The following is an 18986-nucleotide window of genomic DNA, read 5'->3' as shown; positions in this document are numbered from 1 at the left end:
ACAAACCATAAACAGCTGATAAGGCGTGGTTCAAATCAAGGCCTCATCTACCAAGGGACGTGACCTCCCCCGAGCCCAGCCTCGGGCAAGGACGGTAGTCCCGGGTGGATTCACGCCTCGCCCTAGGGTCCCTTCAGTCAGCAGACGCACCCCCATCTCACCCGAGGCTAAGCTCGGGCGAACTTTGTCGTACAGCGACCTCGGCCGGATCGACCTACCAACCGACCGTATCGCATGCGCATTTAATGCAGGGATCGCCTGACACCTTATCCTGACACGCGCGCCTCAGTTGGCAAGGTCGAAGTGACCGCAGTCACTTCGCCCTTTCACTGACCGTTCTGACAGAAAAACAGCATTGTTCGCCCCGCTCCGGCTACCGTGCCAACCGCCAGGGTAGGACTAGCAACAGCAAGTCGTGACCTCTCCCGAGTTCAGCCTCGGGCGCGACAAGGAGCTCCGCCTCGCCCGACCCCAGGCCTCGGCCTCGGGGGAAGGTCCCCGTCTCGCCCGACCTCGGGTCTCGGCCTCAGCCTTAGCCTCGGGAGGAGTCACATCCTCGCCCGACCTCAACCCCGGCCTCAGGAGAAGTCTCCGCCTCGCCCGACCTCGGCCTCGGACCAACTACGCTACAGGGGATACATCATTACCCTTCGCTAGCTAGCCACCCTTTGCTACGAAGGAACAAGACCGGAGTCACATCAAACTACTCCGATAGCAGGTAATGATGGTTCCCCGCGTGCGTCCATGACGTCGATGGTTCTCAGCTCCCTACGAAAGCAAGGAAACGTCAGCAGGATCCATGCCGCACCACCAGCTGCACCTCTATAGGGCTTAAGGCACTTCTCCGCCAGCCACGTTAGCATACAGCTACACCCCCGTTGTACAGCTGGGCCATCTCCTTGTATCTATAAAAGGGGATGTCCAGGGCCTTCTTAAGAGACAGACAAACGCACACAGGGACGAGGCGAGCGAAGAGAGGCAGGCAGGGTAGGAGAGACGCGGAGGAGGCTAGCTCAGACAGCTCACCTCGAGGCCAAACCCTCTCTCTCTCTCTCGCTCTCGCTCTCTAGCGACGCTTGTAACCCCTACTACGAGCACCCCGGTGCAAGATAATATAAGCCTCATCCTCCCGCTTGTGTTCCATCTTGCATCAACCCATCTGGGCAGGGGCACGCAGCGATAAATTCACTGGTCAGTTGACGGTCCTCGCGGGTCCGAAACGTCGACAGTTGGCGCGCCAGGTAGGGGCCTGCTGCGTGTTGACGAACACTTTCCCGTTGAGTTCCAGATGGGTAGCCTTCAGCAACCTTTTCATCCGGGGATGGTGCTCTGCTTCGGGAGTCTCGAGTTCATGTCCCACGACGGCAGCCACGACATGGTACTCCTCCCCTCGCAGCGCGACAGCAACGACGGTCGTCGGCTCGCCTGGCGGCGGCGAACTTGACGACGACTTCCCCCCGTGGCAGAAGAGGAACACCCGGGTTTGCCCCGCCACCCTCCTCGCCGAAGGAGGAGGAGACGGGGCAACCATGGCCAAGCAGGAGGTGGCACCTCGTTGGCTGTCGGACCAGAGCGAGTCGACGACGTCGGCACCCCTGCGGGGGACATGTCGGGTGTTGTCCTCGCACCTATGACAATGACGGGTATCGCTTCCCCGCAACGTGCCAACCCCAAGCGGACTGATGACGCCAGCACCCTCGCGAAGGACTTGCTGGGCGTTAGCCTCGTACCTGAGATAACGGTGCAGTCCGTCCCCGACGTGACTTCACCACCGTCCATCGACCAAAAGGTACCATCCGTTTTCCACTCTGTTCCCTTTAGATTCAGCTTCGATCCACCAAGCGACCCCACTTCGGTGAGCACTTTCGCGGGGGCATATCCTGACCTTCCAGGGTACCATATGTGGTCATCTTGGGACCGACTGACGGCCGTCTCAACCTCCGGACCCGCGGGTTCCGAGGAAGACGACGACCCCGACTTCGGTTGGGATTTCTCCGGACTCCGTGATCCCAGTGTCGTACGAGACTTCATGTCCGCATGTGACTACTGCCTCTCCAGCTGCTCTGACGATGACCACAACCTCGACGACGAGGGTTATGGCCCAAGTCGCGAGTGTTTCCACATCGATCAGGGGGATCATGGCGAAGACAACCACCTCGGCATGCCAGAAGATGACGACGCCCCTATGCCTGCGTCTCGCGTTGAGATCCCGCGGGAGCTAGCTGTGGTCCCAGTCCCTGCGGGGGGGTCAGGACACACAGCTCGAGCAACTCCGCGAGATGCAGGCCAAGCTCGACGAAGAAGCGGGGTGGCTTGTACAGCTCCAGCAAAACATCGAGCAGGAATGGGCAGGCCGGGCACTCGCCGGAGGAGCGCGTCATCGGGCCTGGGACGTCCAGCGCCGTATCGTTGACTATGCCAGGGCAGGGCTGCCCCCGGCCTTCAGCGGGGTCGGCCAGAATCTAGCTGCAGTGGCGATGCTACTTTGGACAATGCCGGAGCCGTCCACCACCGAGGGGCGACGTATCCAGGGCGAGCTCAAAGGCCTCCTGGAAGACGCCGCTATCCGACGTGCCAAGAGCTCTGCCTCCCGAAGGCGAGGGTGCCCCTTGGAGCATCACGCAACGTCCTCCCGACACATGCGGGAGGCCTCGGTCCACACCGAGCGTGCACGGGACGGGACACCCGCAGCCCTGGATCGCCTCGGCGACGAGCAACACTATCGCGACCGTCGAGCCCGCCTCGAGGAGAGGGTGCGCTGAGGCTACCACCCCAGGCGTGGAGGACGCTACAACAGTGACGAAGATCGGAGCCCCTCACCCGAACCACCAGGTCCGCGAGTCTTCAGCCGGGCCATACGACGGGCGTCGTTCCCGGCCCGGTTCTGAGCCCCGACTACCATCACCAAGTACTCAGGGGAGACAAGGCCGGAGTTGTGGCTTGCGGATTACAGACTGGCGTGCCAGTTGGGAGGGACGGACAATGACAACCTCATCATCCGCAACCTCCCCCTTTTCCTCTCTGACGCTGCCCGGGCGTGGCTGGAGCATCTGCCTCCTGCGTAGATCTCCGACTGGGACGACCTGGTCAAGGCTTTCGTTGGAAATTTCCAAGGTACGTACGTGCGCCCTGGGAACTCATGGGATCTCCGAAGCTGCCGCCAGCAGCCAGGGGAATCCCTGCGAGAGTACATCCGGTAATTTTCAAAGCAGTGCACCGAGCTACCCAACATCACCGACTCGGACGTCATCGGGGCATTCCTCGCCGGCACCACGTGTCGAGACCTGATGAGCAAACTGGGGCGCAAGACTCCCACCAAGGCGAGCGAATTGATGGACATCGCCACCAAGTTCGCCTCTGGTCAGGAGGCGGTCGAAGCCATCTTCCGCAAGGACAAGCAGCCTCAGGGAAGATAGAAGGAAGACGCCCCCGAGGCGTCCGCCCAGTGTGGCACGAAGAAGAAGGCCAAGAAGAAGGCGCAAGCAAAACGCGACACCGTTGACGCGGATCTCGTCGCTGCTGCCGAGCACAGGAACCCTCGGAAACCTCCCAGAGGGGCCAACACGTTCGACAAGATGCTCAAGGAGTCATGCCCCTATCACAGGGGTCCCGTCAAGCACGCCCTTGAAGAATGCGACATGCTCCGGCGTTACTTCAACAAGGCCGGACCCTCGGTAGAAGGTGGCAAGGACCAAGGCAACAACAAGAAGGGGGACGACAAGGAAGAGGAGTTCCCAGAGGTCCACAACTGCTTCATGATCTACGGCGGACAGGTGGTGAACACCTCGGCTCGGCACCGCAAGCAGGAGCGTCAGGAGGTCTACTCGGTGAAGGTAGCGGCGCCGGTCTACCTAGACTGGTCCAACAAGCCCATCACCTTCGACCAAGGCGACCACCCCGACTGCGTACCGAGCCCAGGAAGGTACCCGCTCGTCGTCGACCCTGTCATCGGCAACGCTAGGCTCACCAAGGTCCTCATGGACAGAGGCAGCAACATCAATAGCATCTACGCCGAGACCCTAGGGCTCTTGGGGATAGATCTGTCCACGATCCGGGCCGGTGCAGCACCCTTTCATGGGATCGTCCCTGGTAAGCGCGTCCTGCCCCTTGGGCAACTTGATTTGCCCGTCTGCTTCGGAACTCCCTCCAACTCCCGAAAGGAAACCCTCACTTTCGAGGTGGTCGGGTTTCGAGGGACCTACCACGCGGTGCTGGGAAGACCGTGCTACGCCAAGTTCATGGTCGTCCCCAACTACACGTACCTCAAGCTCAAGATGTCAGGCCCCAACGGAACCATCACCGTCGGATCCACGTACTGCCACGCTAACGAGTGCGACGTGGAATGCGTGGAGTACGCTGAGGCCATCGCCGAGTCCGAGGCCCTCATCGCCGACCTGGATTGCCTCTCCAAAGAGCCGCCTGATGCGAAGCGCCGCGCCGGCAACTTCGAAGCGGCTGAGGCGGTTAAATCCGTCTCTCTCGACCCCAGCAACGATGCCGGCAAGAAAGTCAGGATCGGCTCTGAGCTCGACCCCAAATAGGAAGCAGTGCTCGTCGACTTTCTCCGCGCAAACGCCGAAATTTTGGCGTGGAGTCCCTCGGACATGCCCGACATACCGAGGGATGTCGCCGAGCACTCGCTGGACATCCGAGCCGATGCCCGACCCGTGAAGCAGCACCTGCGCCATTTTGATGAAGAAAAGCGCAGGGCCATAGGCGAGGAGGTCCATAAGCTGATGGATGCAGGGTTCATCAAAGAGGTATTCCATCCAGAATGGTTAGCTAACCCCGTGCTTGTAAAGAAAAAAGGTGGGAAATGGAGGATGTGCATAGACTATACTGGTTTAAACAAAGCATGTCCAAAAGTTCCCTACCCTCTGCCTCGCATCGATCAAATCGTGGACTCCACTGCTGGGTGTGAAACCCTATCTTTCCTCGACGCCTATTCAGGCTATCACAAAATCAAGATGAAAGAGTCCGACCAGCTCACGACTTCTTTTATCACACCTTTTGGCATGTATTGTTATACTACTATACCATTTGGCTTGAGGAATGCAGGTGCAACCTACCAAAGGTGCATGAACCACGTGTTTGGAGAGCACATCGCCAGAACGGTCGAAGCTTACGTCGATGACATCGTTGTCAAGACAAGAAAAGCCTTTGGCCTCCTCTCCGACCTCGAAGTGACTTTCGGGTGCCTGCGTGCAAAGGGCGTGAAACTCAATCTCGAGAAGTATGTCTTCGGAGTCCCCCGAGGCATGCTCCTAGGGTTCATCGTCTCCGAGCGAGGCATCGAGGCCAACCCGGAGAAAATTGCGGCCATCACCAACATGGGACCCATCAAGGATTTAAAAGGAGTACAAAGGGTCATGGGATGCCTTGCGACTCTGAGCCGCTTCATCTCGCGCCTTGGCGAGAAAGGATTGCCCTTGTACCGCCTCTTAAGGAAGGTCGAGCGCTTCACTTGGACCCCCGAGGCCGAAGAAGCCCTCGGAAACTTAAAGGCACTCCTTACTAATGCGCCCATCTTGGTGCCCCCGCTGTGGGAGAAGCCCTCTTGATCTACGTAGCCGCAACCACTCAGGTGGTCAGCGCCGCGATCGTAGTCGAGAGACGAGAAGAAGGGCATGCACTGCTCGTCCAAAGGCCAGTCTACTTCATCAGCGAGGTGCTATCCGAGACCAAGATCCACTACCCACAAATCCAGAAGCTACTGTACGCAGTAATTCTAACACGGCGAAAGTTGCGACAGTACTTCGAGTCTCATCCGGTGACTGTGGTGTCATCCTTCCCCCTGGGAGAGATCATTCAGTGCCGAGAGGCCTCGGGTAGGATAGCAAAATGGGCAGTGGAACTCATGGGCGAGACACTTTCATTCGCTCCTTGTAAGGCCATAAAATCCCAAGTCTTGGCAGATTTCTTGGCTGAATGGGTCGACACCCAATTGCCGACAGCTCCAATACAACCCGAACTTTGGACCATGTACTTCGATGGGTCGCTTATGAAAACAGGAGTGGGTGCTGGCTTGCTCTTTGAAAGCATCTAGGCCCCTGGTTGGTTTTAGTGATTAATGACAACGTAATGTTATATGTGACTAACGTGTGTTTTGCAGAGACAAATGGTAAGTTAGGTCGCATTACAGGTAGAAGTACTACAACCGTGAAAACAATCCCAGAGATAAGAACTCAAAGCGACGGCTAAAACGACGAAACAAAAGGTGAAGGACTACGGAGTCCGAGTGTCAAGGAGATGTGGACACTCGTGATTTAGTTAGGTCTTTTATTCTCTTTTAGCCGTACTATAAAGAGGGGTTGTCGATGAGTAGTTTGACCAAGAGAGTTCTAGTGTAGTGTTGGTGCACAATCACACTCACATACAGTGCTAGGTGTCACTCTAGAACTCACTCACAAGTTAGAACGAAAACCGATTTGAAAATCAGCTGAAAAACAAGAGGTAGGGTTTCTGGCCCTAGGGCACCGGACTGTCCGGTGCACCATCTGCCAGGTGGGCCAGGCTGGCCCAGGGGAAGGCCTCCTCGGGCAGCAAAACCCGAGCGCGCCTGTTTCAGAAGTGAATTATAGTGGCGCACCGGACAGTGCACCGGACTGTCCGGTGTGCCATGAGTCCAACGGCTAACTGTCAGAACTAGCTGTTGGAAACAACCGTTGGCGCACCGGTGGCGCACCGTTGGCGCACCGGATTGTCCGGTGCGCCCATGCACAGTGAAATGCCTCTAACGGCTAGTTGGTGGGTGAGGGCTATTTATACCCCTCCACCCACCATATTCAATGTCTTGCACCCCACATTTATTCCAGCACATTGCTAGAGCATTGCAAGCACCAAAAGCCTAGTGAGGAGATTAGAGAATCTTAATCCCACATTTGTTCCTCATTAGCGCTAGCGAGAGCCACCTAGAGCACACACCACTTGCATTAGGCTTCTCTTGGTCAAGCGAAAGTCTACGGTTTGTTACTCTTGGTGATCGGCATTACCTGGACGACTTGGTGGCGTTGGGAGCTCGGTGATCACCGTGAAGATCTTGTTGGTGACCCGACTCAAGTTTGTAAGCGGTCTCGAGGGATCCACCGCACCGGAGTGGCAAAGGATCATCTCGTAGTGAGCACTTGGTTCTTGCGAGGACCAAGGGGGAGCGATACCCTTGCGCAGGTGCTCCAACGAGGACTAGTGGAGAGTGCCGACTCTTCGATACCTCGGGAAAAATTGGAGGAGTCTTCTAAACCTTGCTTTACATTCCGCACTTAATTCAAGCACTTTACATTGTGTATTTGTTTAGCAAGTATTTAAAGTATTGTCTTAGCATTATTGTATTTCTAGTATTATTATCTTAGTGCTAGTTGTTGGGGTGAAGTTGGGATCTTGCTTAGCTCTTGCTTAGCTTTTAATTAGTGTTGATTTTTAGAAAAGCCCAATTCACCCCCCCCTCTTGGGCATCGTGATCCTTTCAATTGGTATCAAAGCCTTGTTGCTCTTAGATTAGCTTAACCGCTAAGAGTTACGATGTCCGGTGGGGATGGACCTCCTCCCGTTTTTGATGGTGACGATTTTCCTTATTGGAAAATTCGTATGGAAGCGTATTTAGAGGCTATAGACATTGGTGTCTATAAAGCCGCCACACAAGGATTCCCCGAACCTAGAGATCGCACAAATCTTGTAGGTGATGAGTTTAATTATGAAAAATGGAATGCCAAGGCCAAAAACACCCTTTTTAGAGGCCTTTGCAAAGATGTGTTCAATAGAGTAAGAAATCATAAAAATGCTCATGATTTGTGGATGGATATTTGTGCTCTACATGAAGGAACTAGAAGTGAGCATGAGGAGAGATATCACATTGCTATGAGAAAGTTAAATTCTTTTGAAATGCTTGCTAATGAAAATGCCAATGCTATGTACTCACGTCTCAATATTCTTGTAGAGGAAGTAAATGGATTGGGGCTTACTCAAATCTCACAACCGGATGTTGTGAGGAAGATTCTCAGTGTCCTCCCAATAGACAAATATGGACACATTGTCACTGTGCTACATCAAATGGATCTTTCAGTTACCACACCTACACAAATTTTGGGAAAGATCAATGCTCATGAGATGTACATGCACATCAACGACAAAGATGAGTCATCTTCCAAAAGAAAGGATTTGGCTCTCAAAGCAAATCAAGAAAGAAAAGGAAAAAGCAAAAATACAAGTTGAGGAAGAATCCTCAAGTGATGATGACCTTGATGCTAACATTGCCTTGATGGTAAGGAAGACCACCAAGATGTTGAAGAAGCTCAACAGAGAAGGCATCAAATTTGATTCAAGAAAGAAGAAATTCTTTTCCAACAAAAGAAAGCCCATCTCTGAGATGGATTGCTACAACTGTGGAGAGCTCGGTCATCTTGCTCATCAATGTAACAAGCCCAAGAAGAACAAGTTCAAGGGCAAGAAAGAAGATGATAGCGATGATGAAAAGAAGGAAAAGAAATTCTTCAAGAGGAAGGATGGGAAGCAAAAGAGGTTCCATAAGAAGAAAAATGAAAAGACATATATTGTTGGTGACTGGCTCACTGACATTGAGTCATCAAGTGGATCTTCTTCAAGTGAAGAAGAGAATGATGAAAAAGTTGCCGCCATCGCCGGGGACTTCTCTTCACCACCACCATCGCCATCATCGACTTCTCTCCTATGCCTCATGGCTAGAGGTGAACGAAAGGTACAAAATGATATTGATATTACTGATGATAGTGATAGTGACAGTGATGAGGAATTTGCTTCACCTTCATATGATGAGCTAGCTGACTTGCTTAAAGAATATACTCAAATCATTAGAAAGTCAAAAGCTAAATGTGATAGGTTGAAAAATGAAAATGAATCTTTAAATGCCAAATATGACATAGTTATGAAAGCTAGTGATGAAATGAAAGAAGAAAACAAAACTATGTCATCAACTGTAAATGAGCTCACAACCTCCCTAAAATATGCTAAGGATAAATGTGACAAATTAAATGAAGCTAATAGGGAGTTGCAAGATAGGCTAGTAAAAATCAAGGAAGACTATACTCAGATTAAATTTGATCATGATAATCTTCTTGTTGAAAATGAACTTTTATCTTGCAAAACACATGAGGCTATTAACCCTGTTGTTAAGATTGATGTAGCAACCTCATGTGATGATTTGAGTCAAGGAGAGCAAACTAGTCTACATGCTGAATTGACTGAAAAAGTTGAAGTCTTGACTTTAGACAACCAAAAATTGAAGAGATACTTGACTGATGCAACTACTAGAGGAAAGGTTGCTATTGAGAACAATGATTTCAACAATGAGTTGGCAGTGGATAATGAAAGGCTTAAAATGAGGTCAAGAAACTTAAGAATGAAAATGAACATCTTGCAACAAGTGTGCAAAAGTTCAACAAAGGACAATACCTCCAAAATGAGTTGCTTATGAACACTGTCATGAAAAACAACAAGAGTGGTATTGGATACAATGCTTTTGTGCAAAAGAAAGCTACTACTCAATACAAGCCTAAGCAGACTCACAAGCCTATCAAATGCTTTGAGTGTGGAAATGAAGGTCATTTTGCCCACAACTACAAAGCTAAACCACCAACTCCCTTGCCTAAGCACTCAAGACCATTTGCTTTCAATGCTCATTATGTTCTAAGAAAGGTTGCAAATGGAAAGGTCAAAGTTACATTCCTAGGTCCACCAAACAAGAGTAGACCTAGACAAATCTGGGTTGCAAAGTCCTTGATTGAGAGAGTCACTGGTCCTATGCAATATAGGGCCCTCAAAACTCAAGCTTGATTTGTCTATGGATGTAGGTGAACTACAAGACCGGTGGGAGCCATTGGGTTATTGACAGTGGATGCACACAACATATGACAGGCAACCCACAGATGTTCACCTCACTTGATGAGAATGTTGATGGACAAGATAAAATCACATTTGGAGACAATTCAAAAGGAAAAGTGCAAGGACTTGGCAAGGTGGCAATTTCAAATGATTTATCAATATCAAATGTTCTCTTGGTTGCACCTTTGAGCTTCAATTTATTATCAGTGGGTCAACTCTGTGATCTTGGACTTCAATGCTTATTCACTCCAATAGAGGTTATTGTATCAAAGATGGACAATGAATCAATGGTGTTCAAGGGATTTAGATACAACAACCTCTACTTAGTGGATTTCACTTCAGAAGATGCAGACTTAAGAACTTTCCTCTTCACCAAAGCTTCACTTGGATGGCTTTGGCATAGGAGGCTTGCACATGTTGGGATGAGCACACTCAAGAAGGTATTAAAGAAAGACATGGTTAGAGGATTAAAGGATGTGGTGTTTGAAAAAGACAAGCCATGTAGTGCATGTCAAGCTGGAAAGCAAGTTGCTAATACACATCCTACTAAAGCTTTCATGTCAACATCAAGGCCACTGGAACTACTTCATATGGATTTATTTAGACCTACAAATTATGTAAGTGCCGGTGGCAACCTCTACTGTCTAGTGATTGTTGATGACTTCTCAAGATACACTTGGGTGTTCTTTCTCCATGACAAATCTGAAGTTGCATCTATATTCAAGAAGTTTGCCAAGAAAGCACAAAATGAATTTGATTGCAAGATCAAGAAGATTAGAAGTGATAATGGCAAAGAATTTGACAACACCAACATTCATGAGTACTGTGATGAAATTGGGATCAAGCATGAAGTATCTGCAACATACACACCTCAACAAAATAGAGTTGTTGAAAGGAAAAACAGGACCTTGATCACACTTGCAAGAACAATGATTGATGAGTATAACACATCGGAGAGGTTTTGGGTCGAAGCTGTCAACACTGCATGTTATGCATCAAATAGGCTATTTCCTCACCGGCTACTTGCGAAGACTCCCTATGAACTGCTAAATGGGAAAACGCCAGACGTCTCCTTCTTCTGGGTGTTTGGGTGCAAATGCTACATCTACAAGAAACACCATCACCTAGGGAAGTTTCAAAGACGTTGTGATATTGGTTTTCTTTTGGGTTATTCATTAAAGTCCAAAGCATATCGAGTATTCAACCATGCCACTGGCGTGGTAGAAGAAACATATGATGTGGAATTTGATGAGACTAATGGCTCCCAAGGAGCACTTGAAAATCTTGATGATGTAGGTGATGAGCCACTTAGGGAAGCAATGAAGAACATGCCAATTGGAGCTATCAAACCAAAAGAAGATGAAGAAGAGGTGCAAAACATTGACATGCCTTCTTCATCAAATGTACCACAAGATGATGAAAAAGATGAGAGGCATGCAAATGAAGATACATTTGTCTCTCATGAACAAGCAAGGGTACAAGCTGAAGATGTTGATGCTCTAGGATCTTCTTCCCATGTGGTTGACAGGAGAAACTCATCACTACTTCAAGCTCATCCTCAAAACCAAATCATCGGGAGTCCTTCACAAGGGGTTATTACTCGATCACATAGACATGCTTCGTTTATTGAACATCACTCCTTTGTTTCTTGTGTTGAGCCTACTTGTATAGATGAGGCGCTACAGGATCCGGACTGGGTGAATGCCATGCATGAAGAACTTAACAACTTCACCCATAACGAAGTTTGGACCCTGGAGAAGCCCCCACAAGATGCAAGAATCATTGGAACAAAGTGGGTGTTCAGAAACAAACAAGATGATCAAGGTGTGATTGTAAGGAACAAGGCAAGACTTGTTGCAAAGGGGTTCTCTCAAGTTGAAGGCTTAGATTTTGGAGAGACCTTTGCACCAGTTGCTCGACTGGAAGCCATCCGTATCCTACTTGCATATGCATCATGCTATGATATAAAACTTTATCAAATGGATGTAAAAAGTGCATTTTTAAATGGCTTCATAAATGAACTTGTATATGTTGATCAACCACCTGGATTTGAAGACCCTAGATATCCTAACCATGCTTACAGGTTGTCCAAGGCGCTATATGGGCTAAAGCAAGCTCCAAGGGCTTGGTATGAGCGCCTTCGCGACTTCCTCATCGAAAAGGGCTTCAAGATCGGGACCGTCGACACAACTCTATTCACAAAGAAACATAACGGTGATATTTTCATTTGTCAAGTATATGTTGATGATATAATCTTTGGCTCGACAAATGACTATCATTGCAAGGAATTTGGTGAGTTGATATCAAAGGAGTTCGAGATGTCAATGATTGGTGAGCTAACGTACTTCCTCGGCTTTCAAGTCAAGCAAATGAAAGATGGTAACTTTCTCTCACAAGAGAAGTATACCAAAGACTTGTTGAAAAGGTTCAACATGGAGAAGTGCAAACCAATCAAGACCCCCATGCCAACAAATGGACATCTCGACTTAGATGAGGGAGGTAACCCGGTTAATCAAACTCTCTACCGTTCTATGATTGGTAGTTTATTGTACCTTACCACATCTATGCCCGATATTATGTTTAGTGTCTGCATGTGTGCTAGATTTCAATCTAATCCTAAGAAAGCTCATCTTCGCGCTGTTAAGAGAATTCTTAGGTATCTCAGGCACACCACAAGCGTTGGTCTGTGGTATCCCAAAGGAGCTACTTTTCATTTAATTGGCTATTCCGATTCGGATTATGCCGGTTGCAAAATTGATAGGAAAAGTACTTCTGGGGGATGCCATCTGCTTGGTAGATCACTAGTTTCATGGACATCCAAAAAGCAAAATAGTGTTGCCTTGTCAACTGCCGAAGCGGAATACATTGCCGCAGGTGCTTGTTGCACACAAATTTTGTATATGAAACAAACTCTTCTAGACTATGGCGTAGTTCTAGAAAAGGTACCTTTGTTGTGTGATAATGAGAGTGCTGTTAAAATTGCTAATAATCCTATACAACACTCTCGCACCAAGCACATTGTTATCCGTCATCACTTTCTTAGACATCATGTTGCTAAAGGAGATATCATTTTAGAAGGAGTGAGGTCGGAAGATCAATTAGCGGATATTTTCACTAAGCCACTTGATAAGACCCGCTTTTGCATGTTGAGAAATGAACTAAATATTCTTGATCTCAGAAATTTTATGTAAGATGTCAAATGGTGTTGTCAAGCTTGCATTGCATGTTTTAATTTTCTTGTATTGCATCTAGGGCTTGTCTAACCTAGTTGAGATAACCGCCAACAAAGCGAGTGAAAAAGCTTAACTCGGATCAAACTTGACAAGTCTTAGTTTTAAGCTTTTAGCACTTGAATTCTTACTTCTTATGCAATTGTTGGTTCTTGAAATATGCATGAGGTACTGCACTTAGGGGGAGTATTCAAAACTCAAATCACTCATGAAAACCCCTAGTGCAAGGCCAAAATGCAAATTTCACCATTTGCCTATTTTCTCTAAAAATTATCTAGCCTATGGCAAAATATTTTGAAAAATATGAGAAAATATATGAGGGTGCCAATACCTGTCCCAACAAGTGTTATTTTGTGTGATTATAAGTTGGGATTTGGTTTGGTTGGAAATTAGATAGAAAAATTCAAAAATTTCAAATCTTCCCTCTGTCTGGGCTCATCGGACAGTCCGGTGTGCACCGGACACTGCACTGTGCAATGTCCGGTCCACCGGCAGCCACGCGCTTCAAATCTTTTTTCCTCTGCGTTGTCCGGTGGCTCACCGGACAGCTACTGTGCGCTGTCCGGTGTGCACCGGACAGGCACTGTAGACTGTCTGGTGCGCCCATATTCGGTTTTAAAAAAACTTTTCCTCGCCCGAGCCCGAGGCCAGGCTTTGTTTCCTCTCTGGCCACTGTCTCTCTCTGTCTCTGGCGACACTCCCTGCTCTCCGGCGACCCCTCCCTCACCGGCAGAGATCCTTCGGTGAACCAGTGCCCAATCTTGCCCTCTTCTCTGGTGAGACTTCCCTATCCCTCTCTCTCTGTGTGTTCTTCCCTGACTGGAGCTCTCACTCAAACCTTTCCACCATTTGATTCAAATTCCAATTTCTATCAAATCCCATGAATCCAAGTACATGATTGAGTCCCTTTATGTTCCTTGAGTACTCCTGCAGGTTTCTAGCTCCTTAGGGAGGGTTTCACAGCCTCAAATAGCCATTTCTCCAAAACCCTAAATTCTCGCACACCACATGCTCGGTGAAATGCCCAAACCAGCCAAAAATGCTCCAATTGAACCCAAATTTTTCAGGCACCTTCAAAACACCTCCAGTAACATATTCGCAAAATTTCACGCCCATCTGATATTCCAGGCTTTAATTTCACCAAATTCCCCGTTTCGAGCTATCGTTTCCGAGCCGAGTGCCCAAATCTCATTTTCTTCGCCTAAATTCAAACCAAGCACACAATTCACTCATACTCACCAATATAAACCTATTCGTGAAGTATCGGCTCAATTCCACGTCATTTCATGCCTCAATTTGAATTCCAAACCTCCTATGGCACTTTTTATCGTTCAAACGCTGTTTTCACGTCGTTTGACCTCTCGATCGCCTTATCTCTCATTTTTTGTGCCATATTTCTCTGTGTATGTATTTATTCATATTTCATATACTTATGACTATGTGACTAATACGTGCTCACCTCTTCTGTCATTTCAGTGACCTTGCCTGTCCGTGAGCCGTCTCCTGTCCTGCCTGGATTTCCACCTGTCGTGTGAGTTTTCTAGGTAGACATCTCCTCCTTTGATATTCTATCGGATATTATCAACCTATGCTTAGCCTCTCTCTCATTTGCAGTCGTCAGGTCAGGATGTCGCGCACGAAGAATGTGTCGGCGCCAGGGGGAGGCGACGATGAGGATCCTCGTCGCCCCTTCAGGCAGGTCAAGGGCAAGACCGTATACTTGGAGCAGCAGGAAGGCCGCAAGAAGCGGCGTATGGATAGAGCAGCCCGAGCAGCGGCAGCAGCAGCAGCAGCCGCTGAGCAGGCCGAGCTAGGAGATCAGCCTCAGACTCTTTCAGATCAGATTGCGTACCATGTTCGTCGTCTCGCCTCTCGGCCTCGCTCCTCCACTACCACCACTGCTTCAGCTTCCACTCCTCCACCCACTTTGCCTGCTCCTGTCACCCCTGTTGTGCCATCCACCACCTCCTGTACACCAGCTTCCACTGCTCCTCCTCCCGCTCCTGTTTCCGCTCCACCTATCCCACTTGCTCGCTTCTGGGAGCGCGATGAGACTGAGGTGCGACCTATGGCTGCAGATCCTAGGTTGTTTGACCTTCAGCGTGCTACAACGGCACGAGTACGTAGGTTCAGATACGTACCCGTGGAGTATTGGTTACCGGCTCAGAGGGATCCTGCTGCAGTTGACCTCTTCAGCACCAGGATTCAGGAATCTTTCTTCAGGGCACAGATGTCTGCACAGATTGCTCTGCGAGTGCACCGGCTTTTGGACCTTCTAGCTTTTCTGCTAGCCGCCGGTGCTGACTCTGAGGTGCACCTCACATATCTGCCTAGCCTTCTGACTCTTTTGACTACCAGCGGCAGGTATGTTGAGGAGTGGGTCCGAGTTTTCTACGTGACTATATGGATAGACCCAGACCATCACTGGATGAGGTTTCGTTTTGAGCGAGAGGATGTCACTATTACTGCCAGCAAGATTCGCCAGCTCTTTGGTTTTCACGAGTCGTCGACTCGACTTCACAGCTTATGCTACGGTACCTCTTACTCTCATCGTCGCCCTCACGGCGGTGTGGCTCCGGGTACAGCTCACATCGCGGCTCTGTTCCGCCCGCCCTTCTCAGATGGGTCGCGACGCTCACCGGCAGATTTCACTACAGCAGCCAAGTTCCTATTTTAGTTTATGAGACTGACACTTCTGCCGCGGATGGGATACAGGGAGGCTACCACACATATCCAGCTCTGGCTCCTTGGTGCCCTGGTCTCTCACACTGAGTTTGACGTTGTTGATTTCCTTATTTGTGAGATCGAGGACACCATATTGGATGGTATGCGTGCTCGTCGTCAGCTGCCATATGCTCACTACTTGTGCCACATTTTTGCTCAGCTGCTTCGGCCTCCACAGTTCCAGGGCACACTTGAGGCCTCACGTATTGTTTTTGGATCCTACCGTCCAGCGCTTGAGGATCCTGTGCCATCTTCTACTCCAGTTTTTGACACTCAGGCTGAGGATGCTGCTCTTCATCAGTTCGAAGCTCAGGATGCAGCAGTTGATGATGATGATGATGATGATGATGATGATGATTTTGGGATTCCACCTCCGCCTCCGCCTCCTATGCCTCCACGCTCACATGATCATGAGGCTGGGAGTTCTCGTGCTACCCCTCCTGCTATCGACCCTTCTCTTGCTTCGATTCTACAGACACTCACTCAGCAGCAGGCTCACTTGGCAGCCGAGCAGACCCGCCAGGCAGCAGCCCATCAGCAGTTATCCGAGAGGATGCTCTCGATGTTTCAGACCATACAGGACAGGCAGGATTCTCTTCAGCAGCAGCTTCTCCAGGATCGGGCTGAGAGCTGGGCATTCATGGCTCTTATGCTACAGCATTCTGGTGTCTCGGTTCCCCCGGTTCAGTCTGCACCACCTCCTCTGCTTCAGGCTCCTGTTGTGCCAGCGATTCAGTCTGGACCCCCTCTTCCTTCTGTTGGTCCTTCTTCCTCTCCGCTCCGGCCGGTCATGCTGGCTTTCACGTCACCGGTTCTCAGCTCTGTCTGCCCTCAGCCGCCAGTGCCACCAGCTTCTGCTGTTACCACTACTGTTGTGGCAGTATCTGTGACCACTTCAGTTCCGACAGCTTCTGCAGCGCGACCTAAGTCCGAGTTAGTACCAGCTCCAGCTTCTACAGCAGATCCTGGATCCGAGACTGACTCTGACCCCCAGCCGGCGTTCGCTCTGCTGCCTCGACCTCGACCGGATGCGCCCCCGTCGCCTCCTCCTGCTTCAGATGTGTAGGTTCGGGTACCCTTTTGGTGTTTGACGCCAAAGGGGGAGAGATATGAGTTGTGAGAACTAGGGGGAGTTAGAGAGTTAGTAGAGAGTCATTTTGATGTAATATATGTGCTTGTTACTCTCTGTACTAGCTTGGTGCTTTTGGCTCACAAACTCTATATATACTCTCGATGCTTATGATTGACTGTGTGTATTATGTTTTCACCTTATATTTTATCACCAGTCTTCCAGTTCTTGATTCATTGATTTAATTTCACTTTTATATGAACAAGAATCTTACGATGTGTATGCGCTCATTCTTATTATTATGGTACACGTTCTTTCTGTCAAAGATTACTGAGTATAACTAACCATCCTTTCTATTGACAGAAACTTCAAAACAAACTACTCTCACAAATCTTGTAGTGTTGTCATCAATCACTAAAAAGGGGGAGATTGAAAGCATCTAGGCCCCTGGTTGGTTTTAGTGATTAATGACAACGTAATGTTATATGTGACTAACGTGTGTTTTGCAGAGACAAATGGTAAGTTAGGTCGCATTACAGGTAGAAGTACTACAACCGTGAAAACAATCCCAGAGATAAGAACTCGAAGCGACGGCTAAAACGACGAAACAAAAGGTGAAGGACTACAGAGTCCGAGTGTCAAGGAGATGTGGACACTCGTGATTTAATTAGGTCTTTTATTCTCTTTTAGCCATACTATAAAGAGGGGTTGTCGATGAGTAGTTTGACCAAGAGAGTTCTAGTGTAGTGTTGGTGCACAATCACACTCACATACAATGCTAGGTGTCACTCTAGAACTCACTCACAAGTTAGAACGAAAACCGATTTGAAAATCAGCTGAAAAACAAGAGGTAGGGTTTCTGACCCTGGGGCACCGGACTGTCCGGTGTGCACCGGACTGTCCGGTGCACCATCTACCAGGTGGGCCGGGCTGGCCCAGGGGAAGGCCTCCCCGAGCAGCAAAACCCGAGCGCGCCTGTTTCAGAAGTGAATTATAGTGGCGCACCGGACAGTGCATCGGACATTGCACCGGACTGTCCGGTGTGCACTGGACAGTGACTGTTCACTGTCCGGTGTGCCATGAGTCCAACGGCTAACTGTCAGAACTAGCCGTTGGAAACGACCGTTGGCTTACCGGTGGCGCACCGGACTGTCCGGTGCGCCCGTGCGCAGTGAAATGCCTGTAACAGCTAGTTGGTGGGTGAGGGCTATTTATACCCCTCCACCCACCATATTCAATGTCTTGCACCCCACATTTATTCCAGCACATTGCTAGAGCATTGCAAGCACCAAAAGACTAGTGAGGAGATTAGAGAATCTTAATCCCGCATTTGTTCCTCATTAGCGCTAGCAAGAGCCACCTAGAGCACACACCACTTGCATTAGGCTTCTCTTGGTCAAGCGAAAGTCTACGGCTTGTTACTCTTGGTGATCGGCATCACCTAGACGGCTTGGTGGCGTTGGGAGCTCGGTGATCACCGTGAAGATCTTGTTGGTGACCCGACTCAAGTTTGTAAGCGGTCTCGAGGGATCCACCGCACCAGAGTGGCAAAGGATCATCTCGTAGTGAGCACTTGGTTCTTGCGAGGACCAAGGGGGAGCGATACCCTTGCGCGGGTGCTCCAACGAGGACTAGTGGAGAGTGCCGACTCTTCGATACCTCGGGAAAAATTGGAGGAGTCTTCTAAACCTTGCTTTACATTCCGCACTTAATTCAAGCACTTTACATTGTGTATTTGTTTAGCAAGTATTTAAAGTATTGTCTTAGCATTATTGTATTTCTAGTATTATTATCTTAGTGCTAGTTGTTGGGGTGAAGTTGGGCTCTTGCTTAGCTCTTGCTTAGCTTTTAATTAGTGTTAATTTTTAGAAAAGCCCAATTCACCCCCCCCCCTCTTAGGCATCGCGATCCTTTCACTCTTCATTTCACCCCTCGGGAAACATGTGCGCTACGTACTGCGCCTCCATTTTCCGGCATCAAACAACATGGCCGAGTACGAGGCTTTGGTTAATGGGTTGTGAATCGCCGTCGAGCTAGGGGTTTGGCGCCTCGACGCTCGGGGCGACTCGCAGCTCGTCATTGACCAAGTCATGAAGAACTCCCACTGCCGC

The sequence above is a fragment of the Zea mays genome, chromosome 2, assembly GCF_902167145.1.
Source record: "Zea mays cultivar B73 chromosome 2, Zm-B73-REFERENCE-NAM-5.0, whole genome shotgun sequence".
Taxonomy (NCBI): Eukaryota; Viridiplantae; Streptophyta; class Magnoliopsida; order Poales; family Poaceae; genus Zea; species Zea mays.
This window is presented reverse-complemented; position numbering follows the sequence as displayed.